Genomic DNA, 21,970 nt, shown 5'->3' with positions numbered 1-21,970 from the left:
TTTTAAAAGCTTCAAGTGTTTGAACAAAGAAATTGAAAGAGATATGTGAAAATGAAACATTATTCTATGCTCATGACATCTATGGGATTAACACATTAAAATGAACACCCTACCAAAAACATTTTAAAGATTCTATGCAACCCCCTTAAAAATTCTAGCATGGTTCTTTGGAACTTTAGAGGATAATTCTCAACTTCACATGGAAAAACACACAATACCCAAAATAGTCCTGAACAATGAAATCATTGCTGGATATATCACCATCCTTGATTGAACCCTGTTTAACAGAGATATAACAAAACCTGCATTGTATTGGCATAAAAACAGACACTTTGGTCAATGAAATTGAACTGAAAACCAAAATATAAATCCCAATACATATGGACACCTGAATTTGATAGAATTCAAAAATACATACTGGGAATAAGGCAGCATCTCCATCAAATGAAAATGGTAAAATAGATTTCTGCATGGAGGACAGAAATAGCTCCATATTCATTGCCTTGCAATAACCTCAATTCCCAATGTTCCCAGACCAGGACATAAAAGAAGAGACACTGGATCAGAGAGAAGATAAAGTGGGGCGTAACCCTGAATTCATTGGAACAAGTGAAGACTCTTTTCACTGATAGCATAGGCACTAAGGTGAACAATTAATATATGGGACTTCATGGAAGTGACAAATTTGTAAGACAAAGGACACAGTTATTTAGACAAAGCAGTTGCTAACTAATTGATAAATCATTTTTTTACCAAACTATACATCTGACAGAGCACTAATGTCCAGAATATATAAAGAACTCAATAAGCTAGATATGGAAAACAAATTATCCAACTAGAAAATAATGTAGAACCCTAACAAAGAATGTTCAATAAGTTGAGAAAAACTTTAATGTTCAACATCGTTAGACACATGGAAATCTAATATAAATCAGATCTACTTTTGGTTTACACCCCACATTGATAACTGAGATCAATGGTACAATGATACCTCATGTTGCTGAGGATATGGAGTGGGAACACTTCTCCATTGTTGGTGGAAGTGAGACCTTGTATAACCACTCTGGACATCAATAAGTTAACTCCTCAGTACATTAGGAAGTGAGCTATCACAAAAACTAGCTATACAACTTTTTAGCAAACAACCAAAAAACACCCCATCCTAAATATTAAAACACTTCCTCAAACATGACCAATGTAGACTTATATTCAAAATAGAAACTAGAAATAAATTACATGCCACCCAACTGAAAATGGATAAAAATCATGGTATGGTTAAGTGTTGGAATATTATTCAGCTGTGAAAAAATGACATCATGAAATTTGCAGGAAAATGGATACTAGAAAAAAAACCATTCTCTTGAGTGAGATAACCCAGACCTAGAAAGACAAATATGATACCTATCACTTACAAGTTGATATTTGTCCTTAAGTAAATAATAAGCAATTTACAATAAATTGACTCAGAGATGTTAGGTCAGTTGTTCTTAACCTTCTAGTGCTGTGATCTTTTAATCCAGTTCTTCATGTTGCTGTGATATCCAGCAAAAAGTTACTTTTTTGTTATTTCATAACTGTAATTTTGCTATTGCTATGAATCATAATGTAAATATATTCCCCTTAATACTCTTAAATGACCCTTGTGAAATAGTTTTTCAATCCCCACAGACTGAGAAATGATGGACAATTTGAATCTCTGAAAGTGATTCTATTGAGGACTCCTAGTAATAGATGATAAGGAATCTCCTGTAGCCAGGCTAGAAGTACTGGAGCTAAATCACTTTCATTCACGTTTTTGGCCAAGAAAGTCTTATGGAATCACCAAATAATTCAGGCTGACAAAGGCCTAGTTTCCAAAAACTGAGAGAATGGGTCCTTGTTTCAGAGGACAACATTCATACAAATTACTGAATATAGAAAAGTTGACCTGGTGCCCACATGGAGCCTTGATGCCTGTGTTTTCTCAGCCATTTGTGATTCCTCTATTTAGAATTCTCTGTTCAGATCTGTACATCATTTTTCAGTTGACATTTTTATAGCTATTTCACTAAGTTCTTTATATATTCTGGACTTTAGGGATTTTTTTTTAATTTGGAGTTGGTAAACATAATTTATTGTCCTGTAGGGAGCTGCTCTGTTTGGTTGTTTTCACTTATAAACTTGCTCTTTTGTAATGAGAGAAAGAACATGAGTTCATCCACATGTTGGAAGGGAACTGGGAGGAACAGAGTGAGGAAAAACTATAATCATGATACTTTTTAAAAACAAATTGTTTTCACTAAAAAAAATAAAATAAAATTAGTAGTGAATTCAAAAGAAAGCAAGCAAGAGTTTATAGAAGAATGTGTGGGTATAAAATGAAAGAATAGAATGAAATAAGAAAAATAACAAAATTAAAAAATAAACTAAACATGTTAGTTTAGCAGAAGCAGAGGTTATAAGATCAGCACCAGATTTCACACACAGATATATCCAGATGTGATGTTCCCATTTGAAAAAGAAATTGGATCTAAACTAGTGATTTTAAGTGATAATGAATGATTTCAATATAGCATTCTAACAAGAGGTCTGAAGGATGAAACTCTGTACAACATCATCATCTAATTAAGACCAGCACAATGGCAATGCCAGTAGACATTCCAACATTCATTTGGGTCTTTCAATCTTTGTTCATAAACAGAGCTTTAACACTATGATAGAGGAAATCTAATTTTAAATGTGGTTTTATTTTAAAATAGTTTTTCAAGGAGCTAGCTGTGACCTGACCCCAGATCTCCATTGTTTAGCTGCTCTGCCAGCTGCCATGAGGCCCTCTGAACAAGGAACAATCAGGTCAGATCCCTTCCCCCAATTCCACTTCTATCTCTCAGGGCAAGCCCAGATGCCCTGAGCTAGCTGCAGACTGTCACACTGACCTATATTGTTTGTTCTCAGTTCTGCTGGCCTCAATCAGGCCCAACAAACATGGAATATCCAGGCCTGCTATACTAAGAACCTCCATTACACAACTGTCCACCAGAGGCCTCCTACACAAGGAACATCCAGATTAGGCCTGCTTTCCCAATATTTGGTACACTAGGAATATCCACAGACAACCAGATGCCGAATGGCCAGCACTAGATTCCAAACAAGAGCCAAGGTAATATGGAACCTTCAGAGCAAAGCTATCCCACTATACCAATCCCTGAATATCCTAAGACAACCAAAGCATAAGAAAATGACCTTAAATTCACCCTTATGAAGATGATTGATACCTTTAAAGAGAAGTCCCTCAAAGAACTTTAGGAAGATAATAAATGTAGATGCCTTTAAAGAGAAAACTGATTAAGTCCCTTAAAGAAATACAGGAAAATACAATTCAACAGGTGAAGTAAGTGAATAAAAAGCTCAAGACCTATAAATGAAAATAGAAGTAATGAAGAAAACACAATCTGAGGAAATCTATGAAATTCCTGATACAGAACACCTAGGAAAGACCAAACCTAAAAAAAAAATAGGAATAGAAAGGAGGAGAAGAGAACCAGCTTCAAAGACTGCAAAATATTTTCAGGAAAATTATAAAACAAAATTTCCTCAATCAAAAGAAACAGATGCCTATAATAATCCATGATGTGTACACAAAACCAAGCCAATCAGACTAGAAAGGAAAATACTCTCATCACATAATAAACGAAACACAAAATCTCTAAAGAAAATATATTAAGAGTCATAAGGGAAAAATTTGACATGCAAAGTCCTACCAGAATTACACATGACTTCTCAACCTCAACAGAGACTATAAAGGTTAGAAGAGCATGAACAGAGAAATGTCTTACAGCTTCTAATAAAGCACAGATGCAAACCTAGAATATTCTACCCAGCAGAACTCTCATTCACTATAGGTGGAGAAAATAAGATATCCCAAGTCACAAGCATATTTTAAAAATATCTATCTACAAATCCAGCCCTACGAAAAGTACTAGAAGGAAAATTGCAACCCAAGGAGGAAAACTAGACATAAGAAAACACTAGTAATAAGTAATTTTACACCAATGAAAACAAAATAAGGGAAGTGTGGGGCAGTGGATCATGTCAGGAGACTTGATGAGGCTGAGTGGGCTTGGAAGCCCTGGAATCTCATATCAAAGAATGGTAGGTATTCACCTGTTCCTGACCACGCCCCTGTCATGTGACCACAGCATCCTATGGAGAGGATCATGACAATAGATCACATAGGGGCAGCACCCCAAGCCCCTCTATAGTAGATGAGGCATTCCTAACATCTCAGACCAAGCCAATGTAAGGCATCTATTGTCAGATGCCAATCTACACCAAAATGTATATAACACCCTATCCAGAAGGAATAAATGTGTGAGAATTATTCTATGAAGGATATGAGAACTTTTGTCATATGAGAGTTGTAACACCTGAAGGGGGAATATTATTTTTGCCCAAAGTGCTGACTCTGGAGCAGTGGCAGAGGTCAGAGCAGTAGAAGCAGATGAGCAATTACAGTCCTCTCTGTTTTTGGCCAGCCCGTCTGCTGTGTGTATCTTGCTGCTCTAGAGTAGGAACAGCCACAGGACAGAGCAGTGGTCTTCTTGTTCTGACTCTCTTCTCCCCTTCAGAGAGTGTAATTTCTTGACCACTCCAGTCAGGCCTGAACTGCCACGGATCTCTATGGATAGTGTATATAGACTGGTAATATAGACTGGCAACAGGCAACCACATGGGGCAAGAATAGCAGTCACACTAAAATCAATGGGATGGGAAGGTGAGGGCTCCTCCCCCACTCCAACTCTAGAGACAAAGTTGCTTTTTGTAGATTTAGACAAGCTAAAGGGATGTTTAAAGTCTTCTGGCCAGAGCAACTCTCTGATATTGGCTGAAGGTTCCTCTAGCCCCTGTCGAAAACCCAATAGCCCATAACAGACATTGACAAACACTCTATCTAACTTTTCCTTAAAACAAAAACAAAAAACCTGGTAACACAACAATCACATAAAAGCCACAGGGTGGCTGCCAGTTCTTAAATCAGCAGAAAGGATTAGGATTTTAGACCTCTGTAAAGTTCCTCCAAAGCCAATAGGCCAAGCAAGTGTTCCCATTAGACAAGACATTTCTCCTCTTTTCTGTCATGGATAACTCCTCATCACATAGAAGAAACCCAGGTTATAGAGATATATGCCCTGCTAAAAGCCCACAAAATAAAAATAGCCAAAACCCAAGCTTCCTTATTTTAGGAAAAAGTCCTTCAGATAGCACCATACGTGGTCAATGATAATATTTACAGCCCTGAGTTATGGACCCAAGAAACTTTTCTCATCAGAAATAGAGATACTAAAGAAGAAAAAAACCCTCCTGTGATTTTTTGCCAATCTTAGCTACAGTCTGACAATACATAAGACTGTCTGAAATAGGACAGATTAATAACAACATAGCCCCAGAATTCACTCAGCCAGATGACCCCAAAGATCAAGGTCTTAAAGACCATTCTATTTCAGATCTCATATCTCTTACCCAACGAGCAAGAAAAATAAAAATCATTCTACACAGCCCCTGCCCCCTTATCCCTCAAAAAAGTACTAAATGAACCATATACTCACCTCCATCCTCCTTCCCTCTCCCAAAGACTGGGCTCCATTAAAAAACAACTAGACTGCTTCTGGCCTCTCCCTGCACTTCACATTCTCTCTTGGGAGAGAGGTATCTCTCTTCCCCTCTCCCTGAGACACAAATGACAAAGTCCTACCAAAGCTTCAACAAAAACCTGCCAAACTCCAGAGTCACCGACCCTCAACCACCTATTATACAACTTTATAATTTTCATTACTCCCTTATAAAAACAAACCCTGTCTTTCATATTGCTCAAGACTCTGATACAGAAATCCCCAAACAGCCAATCATTCTCTATAAATATTAACTCCAATCAAACTAAACCACTCAACCCATTCCAAGTATCCACGCTAAGCCTCAGACTTAAAAATCTCAGAAAATAAAAAAATATGACACCCACACACCTTAGATAAAATTTCTCCTACAGAGCCATATTGTTCTGTAAAGTGCACCAAATTAAAAAAAATTATTTGTCAGTCCTACCTGCCCAGTCTGATATTTTTACAATGAGAGACACTATTTCAAGATAAATGTCTTCAACAAGTCAAACAAAATTGAGACTGACGTGACACTCCATAGGGTTGTGATAAACTCTTTGGCCAAAAAGATGTTTCCACTATAACACAACAAACAACACAGGCAACAATCTATTATAATCAGGTCTGCCTCTTAATAACCCAAGCTAGAGACAGCCTCAAACTACTCTCAGGTTTAAAAAACCTTGCCTTCTCCCTGATTTTTCTGTGCCAGCTACCACCACCACCACCACCACGACCACCACCACCACCACCATCAACAACAACAACAACAACAACAACAGCAACAACAACAATACCCCACAAATATATCTATTCATAACACTTCCTGGGGAGGATTGTTCTCTCCTGAAAGTTTCATCACTGGAAGCTGCCTGGGACCACCACACTCACTTCCCACCCAGAGTCCCTGACCTTGAAACTAGCTCATCCCCTCTCCACAGTCTCCCTCCTCTCCCCCTCCCTCAGCATCTTACTGCTTTGTTCCTCAGGAACAGGCATGATGGTCTAGCTTCCTCTCTCTGCTCAAGCAGAAGTTGCCCTCTCTGCTAATGCCAGCATTCCCAACTCTAGAGTAGCAACAGCTGTGAAAGAGAGCAGAGAATATCTCAGTCTGACTCCCCTCTCCCCTTGGGAGATTACAATTCCTTGAACACTCTATCTGGGTCAGAATCCCTACAGCTATCTCTGGATAGCATCCCGTATACACACCAAAAGGGAAGCACACATGAGTACACAGAAACACACACACACACACACACACACACACACACACACACACACACAGTACCACCACCACCACCACCACCACCACCACCACCACCACCACCACCACCACCAACAACAACAACAACATCAAAATAATAGAAATCAATGATCATGGGTCATTAACATCTCTCAACAACAATTGACTCAATTCCCCAATAGAAGACACACGCCAAGAGAATGAATGAGAACACAGGACCCATTATTTTGCTGTATACAAGTAACACACTCCAGCAACAATGACAGTCATTACTTCGCAATAAAAGCCTGAAAACATGTTTATGAATAAATAGAGCCAAAGAAGCAAGCTGGCGTAGCTGTTATAATATCTAATAAAATAAGCTTTCAATGAAAATTAAGCAAAAGAGATGGGGTATGTGCAGTTCATACTCATCGAACAAAAAAATGCAATAAAATGACAGCTCAATTTGAACATATATGTCCCAACTCCAGGGCACCCACATTCATAAAAGAAATGTTACTAAAACTTAAACCACACCTCAAACCTCATGCATTAATAGTGGGAGACATCCTCACACTCTCCCCAGAAGACAAGTCATCAAGAATCAGATACTAACAGAGAAATAATGAAACTAAGTGAGGTTATGAATCCAATGGATCTAAAAGATATTTACAGAATCCTTCACCCAACACACACAAAAAAATACCATTTTCTTAGCACTTCATGGAACCTTCTCCAAAGTTGACTATATAGGTGGTCACAAAGCAATCTCAACAGAATCAAGAAAATTGAAATAGTTCCCTGTATCTAATTAGACCACCATGGATTAAAGCTGGATTATTTTTTTCTTTTTTTAAAATTTTTTATTTTATTTTATTTTATTTTTTAACTTGAGTATTTCTTATTTACATTTCGAGTGTTATTTCCTTTCCCGGTTTACGGGCCAACATCCCCCTAACCCCTCCCCCTCCCCTTCTTTATGGGTGTTCCCCTCCCCATCCTCCCCCCATTGCTGCCCTCCCCCCAACAATCACGTTCACTGAGGGTTCAGTCTTAGCAGGACCCAGGGCTTCCCCTTCCACTGGTGCTCTTACTAGGATATTCAATGCTACCTATGAGGTCAGAGTCCAGGGTCAGTCCATGTATAGTCTTTAGGTAGTGGCTTAGTCCCTGGAAGCTCTGGTTGGTTGGCATTGTTGTTCATATGGGAAATCGAGCCCCTTCAAGCTCTTCCAGTTCTTTCTCTGATTCCTTCAACGGGGGTCCTGTTCTCAGTTCAGTGGTTTGCTGCTGGCATTCACCTCTGTATTTGTTGTATTCTTGTAAAGCTGGATTATTTAGAACAACAGAAGCAACAGACAGACCACATAATCATGGAAACTGAACAACTCTCTACTCAATGATAAGTGCCAAGAAGAAAGTTCATAGCACTGAGTGCCTTTGTAAACAAATTGGAGAGTTCTCATACTAGCAATTTAAAAATACACCTGAAAGCTCTAGAAAAAAAAAGCAAATGCACCTAAGAGGAACATATGGCCAGAAATTATGAAAATCAGTCTGGAGGTTCCTCAGAAAATTAAACATTCCATTACCTGAGGACCCAGCAATACTTCTCTTGGGCATATACCCAAAATATGCTCCAACATACAACAAAGACACATGCTCCACTATGTCCATAGCAGCCTTATTTATAGTAACCAGAAGCTGTAAAGAACTGAGATGCCCTTCAACAGAGGAATGGATTAAAAAATGTGGTACATCTACACAATGGAGTACTACTCAGCTATCATGAACAATGACTTCATGAAATTCATAGGCAAATGGATGGAACTAGAAAATATCATCCTGAGTGAGGTAACTGAATCACAGAAAAACACACTGGGTAAGCACTCATTGATAAGTGGATATTAGTCAAAAAGCTCGAATTACCCAAGATGCAATCCACAGACCACAGGAAGCTCACGAAGAAGGATGACCAAAGTGCTAGCAGCAAACAACTGAACTGAGAACAGAACCCGCTTGGGGGGAGATTAGAGGAAGTATTGAAAGAGTTGAAGGAGCTTGCAATCTCATAAGAACAACGATGGTAACCAACCAGAGCTTCCAGGGACTAAACCACTACCGAAAGACTACACATGGACTGACCCAGGGCTCCAACTGCATATGTAGCAGAGAATAGCCTTGTTGGGGCACCAGTGGAAGGGGAAGTCCTTCGTCCTGCAAAGGTTGGACCCCAGGGCAGGGGAATATGGAGGGGTAGTAAGGGTGATATATGGGGGAAATACCCATATGGGGGAGGGGAAGGGACGGGGGATTATGGACAGGAAACCGGAAAGGGGAATAATGGCATTTGAATTGTAAGTAAAGAAATATGTCCAATAAAAATAAAAAAAACAACCCTGGGCTTTTGAGGCTATAGAGATGGCTCAGTGGGTAATAGTACTGACTGCTTTCCAGAGGTCCTGAGTTCAAATTCCAGCAACCACATGGTGGCTTATAACCATATGTAATGAGATCTGATGCCCTCTGTTGGTGTGTCTAAAGACAGCTACAGTGCACTTATATTTAATAAATAAATAAATATTTTAAAAAACCTGGACTTTTTGTCCTCATGTGATGATCTACCAGAGAGTGGTTCTTTTTTTTTTTCCATCTTTATTAACTTGAGTACTTCTTATTTACATTTCAATTGTTATTCCCCTTCCTGGTTTCTGGGTCAACATCCCCCTAACTCCTCCCCCTCCCCTTCTATATGGGTGTTCCCCTCCTATTAACGCCCCCCCCCGTCACCAATCACGTTCACTGGGGGTTCAGTCTTGGCAGGACCAAGGGCTTCCCATTCCACTGGTGCTCATACTAGACTATTCACTTCTACGTATGAGGTTGGAGCCCAGGGTCAGTGTTTGGGTAGTGGCTTAGTCCCTGGAAGTTCTGGTTGGTTGGCATTGTTGTTCTTATGGGGTCTTGAGCCCCTTCAAGCTCTTTCAGTGCTTTCTAAGATTCCTTCAACCAGGATCCTGTTCTCAGTTCAGTGGTTTAATGATGGCATTCACCTATGTATTTGCTGTATTCTGGCTGTGTCTCTCAAAGAGATCTACATCTGGTGCCTGTCGGCCTGCACTTCTTTGCTTCATCCATCTTATCTAGTTTGGTGGCTGTATATGATGGGCCACATGTGGGGCAGGCTCTGAATGTGTGTTCCTTCTGCCTCTGTTCTAAACTTTGCCTCCCTATTCCTTCCCAAGGGTATTCTTGTTCCCCTTTTAAAGAAGGAGTGAAGCATGCGCATTTTGGTCACCCTTCTTGAGGTTCATGTGTTCTGTGCATCTAGGGTAATTCAAGCATTTGGGATAATATCCACTGATCAATGAGTGCATACCATGTGTGTTTTTCTGTGATTGGGTTACCTCACTCAGGATGATATTTTCCAGTTCCCTCCACTTGCCTATGAATTTCATAAAGTCATTGTTTTTGATAGCTGAGTAATATTCCATTGTGTAGATGTACCACATTTTCTGTATCCATACCTCTGTTGAAGGGCATCTGGGTTCTTTCCAGCTTCTGACTTTTATAAATAAGGCTGCTATGAACATAGTGGAGAACGTGTCTTTGTTATATGTTGGGACATCTTTTGGGATATGCCCAAGAGAGGTATAGCTGGGTCCTCAGGTAGTTCAATGTCCAATTTTCTGAGGAACCTCCAGACTGATTTCCAGAATGGTTGTACCAGTCTGCAATCCCACCAACAATGGAGGAGTGTTCCTCTTTCTCCACATCCTCGACAGCATCTGCTGTCACCTGAGTTTTTGATCTTAGCCATTCTCACTGGTGTGAGGTGAAATCTCAGGGTTGTTTTGATTTGCATTTCCCTTATGACTAAAGATGTTGAACATTTCTCTAGGTATTTCTCAGCCATTCGGGATTCCTCAGCTGTGAATTCTTTGTTTATCTCTGAACCCCATCTTTTAATAGGGTTATTTGTCTACCTGGGGTCTAACTTCTTGAGTTCTTTGTATATTTTGGATATAAGCCCTCTATCTGTTGTAGGATTGGTAAAGATCTTTTCCCAATCTATTGTTTGCCGTTTTGTCCTAACAACAGTGTCCTTTGCCTTACAGAAGCTTTGCAGTTTTATGAGATCCCATTTGTCGATTCGTGGTCTTAGTGCCTAAGCCATTGGTATTTCGTTCAGGAAATTTTCTCCAGTGCCCATGTGTTCAAGATGCTTCCCCACTTTTTCTTCTATTAGTTTGAGTGTATCTGGTTTGATGTGGAGGTCCTTGATCCACTTGGACTTAAGCTTTGTACAAAGTGATCAGCATGGATCGATCTGCATTCTTCTACATGCTGACCTCGAGTTGAACCAGCACCATTTGCTGAAAATGCTATCTTTTTCCATTAGATGCTTTGGCTCCTTTGTCAGAAATCAGGTGCCCATAGGTGTGTGGGTTCATTTCTGGGTCTTTAATTCTATTCCACTGGTCTATCTTTCTGTCTCTGTACCAATACCATGCAGTTTTTATCACTATTGCTCTGCAATACTGCTTGAGTTCAGGGATAGTGAATCCCCCAAAAGTCCTTTTATTTTTGAGGATAGTTTTAGCTATCCTGGTTTTTTGTTATTCCAGATGAATTTCGAAATTGTTCTGTCTAACTCTCTGAAGAATTGGATTGGTATTTTGATGGGGATTGCATTGAATCTGTAGATCACTTTTGGTAAAATGGCCATTTTTACTGTGTTAATCCTGCCAATCTATGAGCATGGGAGATCTTTCCATCTTCTGAGGTCTTCAATTTCTTTCTTCAGAGGCTTGAAGTTCTCATCGTACAGATCTTTTACTTGCTTGGTTAAAGTCACACCAAGATATTTTATATTATTTGGGACCATTAGGAAGGGTATCGTTTCCCTAATTTTTTTCTCAGCTTGTTTCTCTTTGTGTAGAGGAAGGCTACTGGTTTATTTGAGTTAATTTTATACCCAGCCACTTTGCTGAAGGTGTTTATCATGTTTAGTAGTTCTCTGGTGGAACTTTTGGAGTCACTTAAATATACTATCATATCATCTGCGAATAGTGATATTTGTAAATGTAACCTGTTCCAACTATAATTTTTGGGTTTGTTAAGGATAGATACTCAAGAAAATACCTGGAGTCATGGCCTCACTTAGAAATTTCTAACTTTGTGCTTATTTGTGCTTATCATGATCTCCAGAACACAGAAGGGCTTCAAAATAAGGTCAAATAAAAATGTTTCCTTAAAAAACAAAAGGAATACTTCATTTATGACTTTCCTAAAGACTTAGACATAATTTTCTCTGGAAAAGACATAAAATAATTCATAATGCACACAAAAGCAATAGATGGCAGAAAATAGTCAAATTCAGGGCTGATATAATCCACAGACCACATGAAGCTCAAGAAGAAGGATGACCCAAGTTTAGATGCTCCAGTCCTTCGTAGAAGAGGGATCAAAAATATTCATAGGAAATATGGAGACAAAGTTTGGAGCAGAGACTGAAGAAATGGCCGTGCGGAGCCTGCCTCACCTGGGGATCCAGCCCATATACATACAGCTACTAAACCAGATAATATTGCTGATACCGAACAGTGCATGCTGACAGGAGCCTGATATAGCTGTCTCATGAGAGGCTCTGCCAGAGCATGGCAGAGACAGAGGTGGCAGCTTGCAACTAACCACTGAACTGAGAATGGGTTCCCCATTGGAGGAGTTAGAGAAAGGTTTGAAGGAGCTGAATGGGTTTACAGCCCCAGAAGAACAACAATACCAACTGACCAGAGCTCCCAGGGACTAAACCACCATCTAAACATCACACATGGACAGACTAATGGCTCTATTTGCATATGTAGCAGAGGATGGCCTTGTTGGGCACCAACGGGAGGAGAAGCCCTTGGTCCTGTCAAGACTTGACTCCTCAGTGTAGGGTAATGTCAGGGAAGGGAGGCGGGAAGGGGTGGGTGGATGGGTGGGGGGAACATCTTCATAGAAGAGGGGGCAGGGGGATTTCAATAGGGGGTTTATGGATGGGACACCAGGAAAGGGGATAACATTTAAAATGTAAATTAGAAAATCCAGTAAAAGATACAAGGAAAAATACAAAATATCTTGCTGGGATCTCCATGGGGTGATAGAATTTCTGGGTGGAGTGAGGCAAGGGAGATGAAAATAGGATGAGCTGTAAGAAGTGTGATATGAGATGGAATTGAGGGTGAGAATGAGGACAAGGACAACTAGAAATAAAGTGTATTATTGAAGGAACAACATGGAAACCTGATGCAAGGGAAACATCCTTTAACAGTGATAGAAATAGAATCCCACTGCCCATCTCTGGTCAACAAATGAAGTTATGAATACTGGGACTGGGTTTCATGAATGAGTTGTTTGTTCAAAAGGTGCCCTGCATTCCTTCCCACCCCCACAAAAAACAGGCTATTGCCAAGACAGTAGGTTGCTCTGCAAAACCTGATAACAAAGTCCCACTGCTCCAGATAAAACAAAAGAAACTTAGCAATGATAGAGATTAAATATATCTACTGGAGAAATCAAATCTAACTGCTTATTCCCCTAAAGTGTAAAACAACAGCAGCAGCAGCAGCAACAACAAATCCCTGTATTGGAAATAATGGTAAAGAGGATGTGAGAAACCCAAGTTTTAAGTGAATGCAACATGTGACCGAGTATTGTTTGAAAATATATAGAAATGGTGCTAAAAACACTGTGTCCATGGTGAAATGAAAAAGGCCATTAATGTGTGGGAAAAGTGAGTATTCAGGAAAAAATATGTGTAGTGGATCAGCAATATAAGTCAAGGATGATTTCAATATCTAGAGAATGTGATTTAAAAAAATAAAACTAGCAGCAATCCTTAAATTTCTAATAAGGAAATGTGAGATAATCTCTTACTTATTTCCAGTCTTTCCCCATTTGCTTAGGTATAACAGACTCCTGTGGATGAGCTGGAAACTTCTCTGTAAGCCTGTATTTACCTGTCTCGTTGGAAATCTCATTGTCTGCACAAGGAGTACAATCAAAGCAGCAGACAGCCTTGCCTTCCTGGGCAGCTTTCCTGAATCCAGGCCTACAGCTCGCACTGCACACAGACTGAGGAACCTGAGAGAAATGTAAGCTATTAGTCAATGCTTGGGCTCATTTGAAAAATCCAAGTATTTCTGACTGTAATTGAGCAGTTAATTTTACAATTGAAGCTAATGGGTTTTGGTATTGCTAATTTTATCTACACAGGCCATATGTTTAAGATTTGGTCCAATTCCTGAAGACATTGATAATTATAGATGATTAAAGGAATGTTCAAGAAAGTCATGATATGAATTCAGATTTAACTTGTCTCTATGCTTACTAGGGGGAACTTTTATATTGAAAGTAATTGTTTTTTTCAAGTTGTTTTATATTTTATTTCATTTTTATCAGATATATTTCTTTACTTACATTTCAAATGTTATTCCCTTTTCTGGTTTTCTGTCCATAAGCCTCCATCCCCTCACCTCCCCTATGGATGTTTCCCCCATCCATCCCCCTTACCCCCCTCCCACACACACATTCCCCTTCCCTGGCGGTCAAACCTTGGTAGGACCAAGGACTTCCCCTTCCACTGGTGCCACAACAAGGCTATTCTCTGCTACATATGCAGTTGGAGCCCTGGCTCAGTCCATGTATAGTCTTTCGATAATGGTTTAATCCCTGGAAGCTCTGGTTGGTTGGCATTGTTGTTCTTATGTGAAAGTGGTTGTTAATGTTGATTGACAACTTTACAGATCTTGGATTCATCATGGAAGCAAATCTTATGCATCTCCATGCTTAATTTTATATAGGCACTTACTGAGATCTCAAAATGGTGGTCAGTATTTCACTGGCTAATGTCACACAATGAAAAGGTGATAGAAGTGAGCAACCACATCCTTTCTTCTCTGGTTCTAATTCTGGTCTATGAACATGTTGTCATCACTACATCTGGCTTCCAAAACATTTTTTGCCCAACACAATATAACGAGTGTTACAGAGTCAGCCAATAAAAACTTGTCCTCCTCTTTGTTGCTTTGGTTGAATATTTACATGAAGTAGCAAGTCAAGCATTACACATAACAGAAACACACACAAATATACACACAAACAGACACATACACCTGTTATACTATTGTGGCTTTTCTCAAGCTGGGAAACTAGAATGCCATCTTACATTACTGTAATTTCTTCATTTAGGTGACAAAATGAATATATATGTGGCCTGAGGCAGTAACTAATAGACAATCTATTTTTAAGAAATGTTTGGGCATTATCAAATTTAAAATAAACATATCCATTGAACAGAGTTAAGGCATGAGAAAATAGTCTATGTTATCTGTTTTTATGTGAAGATCCTTAATGGTAGTTCAATATTTATTGGTATTGACTAAGAGTCTAATGATCATTACATCCTGAGAATTACCTTAGTTCTAAGAAAGGTCAGAGAAGTGAAAAAAGTCACAACTCACCTTTGTAAGCCTTGTAGGCCATTGTATCATCTCTTCACATAGAGATAACTGTACACCCTAGTGAGCACTTAGAGAATAGGTTCCTACTTTCACCTTTAATCCAAGACCACTTGGAAAATTCCAAAAATTAAGAATGTCATACTTTGTATCTAAGTTTCTTCCCCCATCCATTAGTGTGTGTCCTCTCACATGGCTTTTCATTATTGTGTTCTTTAGGAAAGGGAGAAGCTAAAAGAAATGCAAAAACATAGGTTAAAAATCATATGAGGTACTAAAACATTTTTTTAATTAACTTGATTATTTCTTATTTACATTTCGAATGTTATTCCCTTTCCCGGTTTCTGGACAAACATCCCCCTAATCCCTCCCCCTCCCATTCTTTATGGGTGTTCCCCTCACCACCCTCCTCCCATTGCTGCCCTCCCCCCAACAATCACGTTCACTGGGGGTTCAGTCTTAGCAGGACCCAGGGCTTTCCCTTACACTGATGATCTTACTAGGATATTCATTGCTACCTATGAGGTCAGAGTCCAGGCTCAGTCCATGTATAGTCTTTAGGTAGTGGCTTAGTCCCTGGAAGCTCTGGTTGCTTGGCATTGTTGTTCATAAGGGGTCTGGAGCCACTTAGAGCTCTTCCAGTTCTTTCTCTGATTCCTTCAACGGGGGTCCTATTCTCAGTTCAGTGGTTTGCTGCTGACATTCGCCTCTGTATTTGCTGTATTCTGGCTGTGTCTCTCAGGAGCGATCTACATCCGGCTCCTGTTGGCCTGCACTTCTTTGCTTCATCCATCTTGTCTAATTGGGTGGTTGTATATGTGTGGGCCACATGTGGGGCAGGCTCTGAATGGGTGTTCCTTCAGTCTCTGTTTTAATCTTTCCTTCTCCATTCCCTGCCAAGGGTATTCTTGGTCCCCCTTTTAAAGAAGGAGTGAAGCATTCACATTTTGATCATCTGTCTTGAGTTTCATGTGTTCTATGCATCTAGGGTAATTCAAGCATTTGGGCTAATATCCACGTATCAATGAGTGCATACCATGTGTGTTTTTCTGTGATTGGGTTACCTCACTCAGGATGATATTTTCAAGTTCCAACCATTTGCCTATGAATTTCATAAAGGCATTGTTTTTGACAGCTGAGTAATATTCCATTGTGTAGATGTACCACATTTTCTGTATCCATTCCTCTGTTGAAGGGCATCTGGGTTCTTTCCAGCTTCTGGCTTTTATAAATAAGGCTGCTATGAACATAGTGGAGCACGTGTCTTTTTTATATGTTGGGGCATCTTTTGGGTATGTGCCCAAGACAGGTATAGCTGGGTCCTCAAGTAGTTCAATGTCCAATTTTCTGAGGAACCTCCAGACTGATTTCCAGAATGGTTGTACCAGTCTGCAATCCCACCAACAATGGAGGAATGTTCCTCTTTCTCCACATCCTCGCCAGCACTTGTTGTCACCTGAGTTTTTGATCTTAGCCATTCTCACTGGTGTGAGGTGAAATCCCAGGGTTGTTTTGATTTGCATTTCCCTTATGACTAAAGATGTTGAACATTTCTTTTTTTTTTTGATTTTTTTCTTTTTTTAAAATTTATTTAGTACTTAATAATAATTCTTTGGTTTCTGGGCAAACATCCCCCTCCCCCCTCCCCTTCCTTATGGTTGTTCCCCTCCCAACCCTCCCCCCATTGCCGCCCTCCCCCAAACAGTCTAGTTCACTGGGGGTTCAGTCTTAGCAGGACCCAGGGCTTCCCCTTCCACTGGTGCTCTTACTAGGATATTCATTGCAACCTATGAGGTCAGAGTACAGGGTCAGTCCATGCATAGTCTTTAGGTAGTGGCTTAGTCCCTGGAAGCTCTGGTTGCTTGGCATTGTTGTACATATGGGGTCTCGAGCCCCTTCAAGCTCTTCCAGTTCTTTCTCTGATTCCTTCAACGGGGGTCCTATTCTCAGTTCAGTGGTTTGCTGCTGGCATTCGCCTCTGTATTTGCTGTATTCTGGCTGTGTCTCTCAGGAGAGATCTACATCCGGCTCCTGTATGTTGAACATTTCTTTAGGTGTTTCTCAGCCTTTCGGGATTCCTCAGCTGTGAATTCTTTGTTTAGTTCTGAACCCCATTTTTTAATAGGGTTATTTGTCTACCTGGGGTCTAACTTCTTGAGTTCTTTGTATATTTTGGATATAAGCCCTCTATCTGTTGTAGGATTGGTAAAGATCTTTTCCCAATCTGTTGGTTGCTGTTTTGTCCTAACCACAGTGTCCTTTGCCTTACAGAAACTTTGCAGTTTAATGAGATCCCATTTGTCGATTCTTGATCTTAGAGCATAAGCCATTGGTGTTTTGTTCAGGAAATTTTTTCCAGTGCCCATGTGTTCCAGATGCTTCCCTAGTTTTTCTTCTATTAGTTTGAGTGTATCTGGTTTGATGTGGAGGTCCTTGATCCACTTAAACTTAAGCTTTGTACAGGGTGATAAGCATGGATTGATTTGCATTCTTCTACATGTTGACCTCCAGTTGAACCAGCACCATTTGCTGAAAATGCTATCTTTTTTCCATTGGATGGTTTTGGCTCGTTTGTCAAAAATCAAGTGCCCATAGGTGTGTGGGTTCATTTCTGGGTCTTCAATTCTGTTCCATTGGTTTATCTGTCTGTCTCTGTACCAATACCATGCAGTTTTTATCACTATTGCTCTGTAATACTGCTTGAGTTCAGGGATAGTGATTCCCCCTGAAGTCCTGTTATTGTTGAGGATAGTTTTAGCTATCCTGGGTTTTTTGTTATTCCAGATGAATTTGCAAATTGTTCTGTCTAACTCTTTGAAGAATTGGATTGGTATTTTGATGGGGATTGCATTGAATCTGTAGATCACTTTTGGTAAAATGGCCATTTTTACTATATTAATCCTGCCAATCCATGAGCATGGGAGATCTTTCCATCTTCTGAGGTCTTCTTCAATTTCTTTCTTCAGGGTCTTGAAGTTCTTATTGTACAGATCTTTTACTTACTTGGTTAAAGTCACACCGAGGTACTTTATATTGTTTGGATCTATTATGAAGGGTGTTGTTTTTTCCGTAATTTCTTTCTCGGCTTGTTTCTCTTTTGTGTAGAGGAAGGCTATTGATTTATTTGAGTTAATTTTATACCCAGTCACTTTGCTGATGTTGTTTATCAGCTGGTACTAAAACATTTTTAAAGTGCTACAAGAAATTTCAGTTGACACAGCCATGTCCATTGGAAATGGTGAAAGTCATGAAGCTTGGACAGTTGTTTGCCACAAGTCAAGCAAAGATAAGCCAATGCTTGGATCATTTTCATGCTGTTTCTCTTTTAGGATTGGTCTCTGTCTCTAGAATTCTTGGAACTTTCTGCATTATGATTTATTTTATGTCTTTTCCAGAGAAAATTATGTCTAAGTCTTTAGGAAAGTCATAAACGAAGTATTCCTTTTGTTTTTAAGGAAATACTTTTATTTGACCTTATTTTGAAGCCCTTCTGTGTTCTGGAGATCATGATAAGCACAAATAAGCACAAAGTTAGAAATTTCTAAGTGAGGCCATGACTCCAGGTATTTTCTTGAGTATCTATCCTTAACAAAGCCAAAAATCATAGTTGGAACAGGTTAAATTTAGAAATATTTGAGAAATTCTAACTGGCCAGGAGAACTGATAACTGACTGTACACCATTTTTTTACAATACATTTAGAGTTCTCTTAAAATGTACTTTAACTGTAGGGCATCATACATGGTATACTCACTGAGGAATGGAACTCAGTAAATAAGATAGATTGATTAAAATAAACTTTTATTACTTAATACACATGATGAAATTATATAAATAAAAACATTACATACTAGTATTAGCTATTCATGAAATGACCAGTTCATGTATTTTTTATTTGTTGGAGCGTACATACTGTAAATACTGACAGCTTAAGAGCATGCCGTTATATAATAAATGTTTGCTTTGGTAGACACACTTCTTAAATTCTTTGAATTAGAATTGTAAAGTAGATTTAAAAAATCTGTTCTATTTGTACTTTCTAATTTTGATTGAACTTCTAACCATGAAGATGTAATGGAAAATCAAAAAACATGCATGGAGACAAAATGATATAATCTGTATTTCTTGGATAATCTTTGGATGTCATTCTTCTGTGGAACCTGTATACATGAGGAATCAATCTGACTATTAGTGGGACAGAACATTGTGATTTCCCTGACAACCATGCCTAAGTCACTCCTCTCTCACAGACTCATGGTCTTCTCTTGAGGAGCCCTAAGTACCTTCAGGGTTGCTCCCTGACCCTCAATGGTGTCCACACAACAAGGATCATCATTAAAGGAGCTATCAAAGATCCTGAGATACTTGCATGGAAATGCATTAAATTTCAAAAGTCTCATTCTGTACAAGATGAATCATTGAACTAAATATTGGAAAGATACAAAGATACCAATGTACATGGACTGAGATAATTCATATTTTGTTGATAAGCTAGCCCTACCTATTCACTTTAGGAATATATTTAGAGATTCTGTCCTTAAAAAAAGGACCTGAAAGTCTGAAGTACACTTTAAAGTAATCCTTAACTTTATAACCCTGTGGTAGTACTCAGGATCATTTTAACTCTTTTTTTTTAATTTTTTTTATTAACTTGAGTATTTCTTATATACATTTCGAGTGTTATTCCCTTTCCCGGTTTCCGGGCAAACATCCCCCTCCCCCCTCCCCTTCCTTATGGGTGTTCCCTTCCCAACCCTCCCCCCATTGCCGCCCTCCCCCCACCAGTCTAGTTCACTGGGGGTTCAGTCTTAGCAGGACCCAGGGCTTCCCCTTCCACTGGTGCTCTTACTAGGATATTCATTGCTACCTATGGGGTCAGAGTCCAGGGTCAGTCCATGTATAGTCTTTAGGTAGTGGCTTAGTCCCTGGAAGCTCTGGTTGCTTGGCATTGTTGTACATATGGGGTCTCGAGCCCCTTCAAGCTCTTCCAGTTCTTTCTCTGATTCCTTCAACGGGGGACCTATTCTCAGTTCAGTGGTTTGCTGCTGGCATTCGCCTCTGTATTTGCTGTATTCTGGCTGTGTCTCTCAGGAGCAATCTACATCTGGCTCCTGTCGGTCTGCACTTCTTTGCTTCATCCATCTTGTCTAATTGGGTGGCTGTATATGTATGGGCCACATGTGGGGCAGGTTCTGAATGGGTGTTCCTTCAGTCTCTGTTTTAATCTTTGCCTCTCCGTTCCCTGCCAAGGGTATTGTTTTTCCTCATTTAAAGAAGGAGTGAAGCATTCACATTTTGATCATCCGTCTTGAGTTTCGTTTGTTCTAGGGATCTAGGGTAATTCAAGCATTTGGGCTAATAGCCACTTATCAATGAGTGCATACCATGTATGTCTTTCTGTGATTGGGTTAGCTCACTCAGGATGATATTTTCCAGTTCCAACCATTTGCCTACGAATTTCATAAACTCGTTGTTTTTGATAGCTGAGTAATATTCCATTGTGTAGATGTACCACATTTTCTGTATCCATTCCTCTGTTGAAGGGCATCTGGGTTCTTTCCAGTTTCTGGCTATTATAAATAAGGCTGCAATGAACATAGTGGAGCACGTGTCTTTTTTATATGTTGGGGCATCTTTTGGGTATATGCCCAAGAGAGGTATAGCTGGATCCTCAGGCAGTTCAATGTCCAATTTTCTGAGGAACCTCCAGACTGATTTCCAGAATGGTTTTACCAGTCTGCAATCCCACCAACAATGGAGGAGTGTTCCTCTTTCTCCACATCCTCGCCAGCATCTGCTGTCACCTGAGTTTTTGATCTTAGCCATTCTCACTGGTGTGAGGTGAAATCTCAGGGTTGTTTTGATTTGCATTTCCCTTATGACTAAAGATGTTGAACATTTCTTTAGGTGTTTCTCAGCCATTCGGCATTCCTCAGCTGTGAATTCTTTGTTTAGCTCTGAACCCCATTTTTTAATAGGGTTATTTGTTTCCCTGAGGTCTAACTTCTTGAGTTCTTTGTATATTTTGGATATAAGGCCTCTATCTGTTGTAGGATTGGTAAAGATCTTTTCCCAATCTATTGTTTGCCGTTTTGTCCTAACCACAGTGTCCTTTGCCTTACAGAAGCTTTGCAGTTTTATGAGATCCCATTTGTCGATTCTTGATCTTAGAGCATAAGCCATTGGTGTTTTGTTCAGGAAATTTTTTCCAGTGCCCATGTGTTCCAGATGCTTCCCTAGTTTTTCTTCTATTAGTTTGAGTGTGTCTGGTTTGATGTGGAGGTCCTTGATCCACTTGGACTTAAGCTTTGTACAGGGTGATAAGCATGGATCGATCTGCATTCTTCTACATGTTGCCCTCCAGTTGAACCAGCACCATTTGCTGAAAATGCTATCTTTTCTCCATTGGATGGTTTTGGCTCCTTTGTCAAAAATCAAGTGACCATAGGTGTGTGGGTTCATTTCTGGGTCTTCAATTCTATTCCATTGGTCTATCTGTCTGTCTCTGTACCAATACCATGCAGTTTTTATCACTATTGCTCTGTAATACTGCTTGAGTTCAGGGATAGTGATTCCCCCTGAAGTCCTTTTATTGTTGAGGATAGCTTT

General features: G+C 39.6%; 1 pseudogene; it reads right to left on the bottom strand.

Moving 5' to 3' along the window:
- Positions 1 to 21,970, bottom strand: part of Vmn2r116l-ps12 (vomeronasal 2, receptor 116 like, pseudogene 12) — a 92,685-nt pseudogene that overhangs the window by 35,175 nt on the left and 35,540 nt on the right.

This window comes from Rattus norvegicus, chromosome 1 (genome assembly GCF_021556685.1).
Source record: "Rattus norvegicus strain SHRSP/BbbUtx chromosome 1, alternate assembly SHRSP_T2T, whole genome shotgun sequence".
Classification (NCBI taxonomy): Eukaryota; Metazoa; Chordata; class Mammalia; order Rodentia; family Muridae; genus Rattus; species Rattus norvegicus.
This window is presented reverse-complemented; position numbering and strand designations above follow the sequence as displayed.